Raw genomic sequence first — 4,580 nt, 5'->3', positions numbered from 1 at the left:
CAGATAGGGTTTCTCTGTGTAGCCCTGACTATCCTGAAACTTGCTCTGTAGACCAGGCTGGTCTTGAACACAGAGATCTGCCTTCCTGTGTTTCCTGAGTGTTGAGACTGAAAGTGTGTCCTGCCATGTCTGACCTCCTCTTTGAGACAGAGGCCACATTTCAACTCTTGCTGACCCTCCTGCCTGCTCTTGGCAGTTAGTGCTGCAGATGTTCACCGTCCCACGCAGCCTTAGTTCAGGATTATTGAATGTCAGAGCCAAAATGGATCTCTGAAGATGTCTACTGAGGTATTTTTTTCCCCCCAAGGAGAGAGTCTGTGTTGGCTGTGGGGGCTGCTGATGTCCAAGGAAACTAGGTGTGGAGCCAGCAGGAATCTCCTAAGGGGTCCCAGGTCCTGGGGCTCTGCACTTTGTTGACAACATCAGTTATGCCTACTCTCCACCTCTCAGGGCCTTAGTGCTGTTCACTGAAGAGCAAGCCTATAGCTTACAAAAGTTAGCCTTCAAAGTCACGGCAGGCCATGACTAGCCAGCATCTTCCGGCTAGGAAAAGTACTTCAAGCACAAAGGCAGCAACTCCCAACTCCCAAGGGGGTCAGAAAGGAAAGCAGTTGCGCCTGCGAAGACTTTGGCAGCCTATCTGTATCTTCCTCAGCTCAGAACAACAGCTTCCAGAATGTCCCAGCCCTGGGCCAATCCTGTGTCAGCTCCGGGTGGTGAGAGTGGTGACAGCCAATGAAAGAGCCAGGAGCCTGTGTGATGGTCCTGCACCAAGCTGGAAATAACCAGCCGTTAGGCACACGTGACTGTTTCCATGGTGGCCTCCCTTAGCAACCCTGTTTATGAACTCAGGAAAATTCCATCCAGCCTCTAGCCTGAATTTTCTTCTTACCTCTCATCCACCTCCTCCTGTTCCAGGACAGAGATAAAGTAACTTGAAATGTTTAACCCTTTCTTGAGTGTGCCTGGCTCCAGTCAGCTCTAGGGATCTAGGAGGGATTGGGCATCTCTTGGTGATCCATGGCTGCATGCAACTCAATAGAGAGTCTACTGCTGTAATCAGCAGTGTGCCCCACTCTGCCTAGTGCTAGAAGAGGGTGGGTAGGCAAGTGGCAGGCGACAGTAGTGACAGCCACCTCTTACAGGAGCACATCTCTCCAGCCAGGGTCTGTGCTAAGCAGCTCACAGCTTCATTGCTCCATCCCACTTCAGTGAGGAATAGACTGAGTCAGAGAAGTAGAACTCTGAGGGCAGAACTCCCTGAGTATAGGATGGATGTGGAGGAACCAGCCTGGGACCATGGGGGTGGGGGTGGGGGCTCTTGGGGACTCTGTGTGTGAACCTGGGACAGCCAGGATGGGGTGGACAAATGTCAGAAGTACAAGTGTGGAAGATGGGGACATTCGGGCTGAGTAGAAGAAAGAGCTGATCCTCCGTTTGGATCCAGGACATCCAAGCCCCCAGGCCTCTCTGGGGCTCTGTACCCACCATTCAGCTTATAGAACTGGTCATACTGGATAATGATATATGCCTGTCTGACTGCTTCAGGCTACAGTGCTGGCTTGCACTGGGCAGATCTGTGGGAGCTGGCTGGAACCTAAGAGGACCTTTGAAAGTCCCCAGCACCAAGTCAAGGCCACACCAGGGATGATTATGTGGATGACACAGAAGCCTCGTGCAGAATTACCTCATCAAGCTGAGGCCGGACTCCAAGAAGACAGGGAGCATTTTTAACTGTTTAGTTAGCTCACAAGCAGTGAAGTGATATAAACAAAACAAAAGTTAACTCAAGATGCCCTTGGTGGGGATGGTTCCACTGTCTGTCAGGGCGAGGAGGACAGACAGGTCCCTACAGTAGCCAGCACTCTGACATCAGAGCTGAATAGAGAAGCCCTAAGAAGGCACAAGCTGAGGGAGGGTTTGGCTCTGTCTGAAGGACAGGGTAAGGAAAGAGGAGGAATTGAGGAAGAGTGGACCTTTGTGACCTGGGCCTTCTGGCTCTGGCTCTCTGTTGACACCTAGCCCTCAGCTGAACAGTCAATGGAAGTTTCCATCGGCTTTCCTTTCTCAGTGTTCAGTTCTCAGCCCCACTGGGTCTAGAGTCTTAGTGTAGGCTGAAAGGGCTCAGTGAGTTGGGCTTGGGGGTGGGTGGGGACAGCTGCCTCCCTCTCCCTTCCTCCTACCAGCAGCTGCTCATGGCTTTCCTGGGGCATGAGGCACTGGGCTGGAATGAGCCAGCCCCAGAAATCCTGCCGGGGCTCATTCTTTGGGAATTTATATATCTATCTAGAAGCTTCTAGGGCAAGAGTGACATCTGTGGGAAGACACAGCTGCTTGGCCACCGTAGACAGAAGTCTAACCTGGAATGAGCTCTGGCCTCAGGGCCGTGCAGCTGAGTCTCCAAGCAGAATCAATGGCAATGCCGTTGGGAGGGTAGGGACTATGGGTGAGAACTGTGGCCCCCCTCGGCACAGACTTCCTTTTTATTTCTGTACAGGAACCTGAGGCTTTCCTGGCACAACTTCCTCCCCCAAAGCAAGCAAGCAAGCCAAGAAGTTACCTTTGACCCTTAGGGGAACCCAGAAACCAAGTAAACAGACACATAATCACCCCCGGAAGTACGTGCTTGCAGAGATTTGTCACTGTGGGTGGAGCTGAGGGATGCCAAGATGTGCTAGTCAAGGGTCCTTGGGAGGACTGATGCTCAACATGTGACAAGAATGGCTTTGTTCGGGGTTGGGGGGAGTGAGGCAGGGAGGATTCCAGGCAGTAGTGTCTTGTAGAGTCTGGGCGGGGCCCCTCATGAGGACAACAGGCAGCCTCCATACCTTCTCACCTCTCTAACCTAGCGCTCTCCTCAGTGCAGGCCTCCATGTTTTCTGGCCTTGGCTCCCAGTGCTGTTCAAAAGCCAGGGCCTCCCCAGATCAAAGGTGGTCCTTCGATCTACGTAAGTGTCATTGCTCTCTGTGCAGGTGGCTCCAGCCCTCACTCCAGGTCTCACTCTCACTTCCCTTGTTCACCCCCCACACCTGGACCCCCTAAACCTCACCAATCCAGTCCTGTAACTGTGAGGGCATGGAGCCTCTCTGTTCTGTCCAGGACACTTCCATTCTGGCCCTCACTGACTCCTGCTGAGTCCTGCTTATTTCACTTGTTTGTATTTGAGACACAGCCCATGTGGAGGTCAGATGACAACTTGTAGGAACCAGTTCTCATCTACAATGTAGATGTGGAGGAACTGAACTAGGGTCAATGGACTCTGGAAAATGTCCTTACCTGCTGAGCCACCTAGAGGGCCTTAAAAGTGTGACTTTTTGGGTGGCAGATATATCCACTATAAATGAGGGGTGTGGATTAGAGCCAAAGAATTTCAGGACAGGGAGAAAAACGTCAAATTTTCTTATGGAACTCTGTTGCAATGCAGGGAATCTTCAGACCTGAACGATGAGGTCACTCGGCTCCTGCTGGGTTCCCTGCAGGAGTCTGCCTCAAGCCCGGAACAGCTGGGCCCTACATCCATCCAGGAGGAGCTCCATCACTCAGTGATTCTGAATCTCTCCATTTATTAAACACACCTGGCCAAGATCCCAGCCGCTTCTCTCCACAGACTTGCTTCTGTGGCATGGGATGCAGTTCTATGAAGAAGGAAGAGGGGTGTGTGTGTACACGCACGCTCAAGCTCATAGACAGGTGTGCATACTTAATAAGCATCACGCTGAGGCTGGGCAGTCTGGGCCAACATAAATACGCCCTAGAGATCTTAAGCAGGTGACTGAACACATCAGGGACACAAGAATGTGGAAGTAAGCCACTTCAGAAGCCTTGTTATTGCTTTAGGCCATTCCAGAAGGCCCAGAGGCCTCAGCATAGGTGAGGGCTGGCCAAGTGCCTCCCTCCCATGGTGCCTCATACTCAGTGGAAGGACAACAAGGGCTGAGCCACTCTGGAGAGTGAAATCTGACCCTGTGCTTCACCCACTCCAGCACTCAGAGGAAAGAGTTGTGAGCTTCAGACAGTGGGCAGGATCATCCCAGCCTATCCTGGTGGGATATGCATTCTCAATGTGCTACTTCCTATGGGGTGGGTTGCTCTTCCCAACACTCCCCAACCCCAAACTCAGCAACAGCAATAAACTTTGGAGACCCTCTATGGTATACATACTATGACTGGGTTTAATTTCCATTTTTGTGGGACACTTCTGGACAGGGAGCCCAATGTCCCATCACAGGCACCTTCCACACTGGGTTACAGATACAGCGTTCTTCCGGAAGCAAGCACTCTTTCAACGACTCACTGTTCTGGATGCGTCTGTATTTATTTATATGTCGTTGCTATTCTTGCAAAGACGAAGGCTCACTATGTTGTCCAGGCTGGTCTCAGGTTCCTGGGCTCATGTGACCCACTTGCCTCAGCCTCTGGAATGGCTGGAGACTACAGGTGTCTACAACAGGCCCTGGCTGTGTATCATAAACCTCAAAAGAGCTACCATTCCAGTTTGTTTTGAGACAGAATCTCTGACTCAGGCTGGTCTTAACCCCCCTAAGAAGGGGAGATGACTTTGAACTCCTGATCCTCTCCG

The 4,580-nt window shown here is 51.7% G+C and overlaps 1 long non-coding RNA gene across 3 annotated transcripts; it reads left to right on the top strand.

The window, feature by feature from the left end:
* The first annotated feature begins 836 nt into the window (after window positions 1-836).
* LOC116101012 lies at window positions 837-4,161 on the top strand. 3 transcript variants are annotated; one of them, XR_004122763.1, is made up of 4 exons: window positions 837-930; window positions 2,498-2,618; window positions 2,867-2,948; window positions 3,426-4,161. It is a non-coding gene; the product is annotated as an uncharacterized LOC116101012 (long non-coding RNA). The 3 variants fall into 3 exon arrangements; XR_004122764.1 differs by having other exon boundaries at window positions 2,862-2,948; XR_004122765.1 differs by lacking the exon at window positions 2,867-2,948.
* The last annotated feature ends 419 nt before the right edge of the window (window positions 4,162-4,580 follow it).

Source organism: Mastomys coucha, unplaced genomic scaffold (assembly GCF_008632895.1).
Source record: "Mastomys coucha isolate ucsf_1 unplaced genomic scaffold, UCSF_Mcou_1 pScaffold21, whole genome shotgun sequence".
In the NCBI taxonomy this organism is placed as follows: domain Eukaryota; kingdom Metazoa; phylum Chordata; class Mammalia; order Rodentia; family Muridae; genus Mastomys; species Mastomys coucha.
This window is presented reverse-complemented; position numbering and strand designations above follow the sequence as displayed.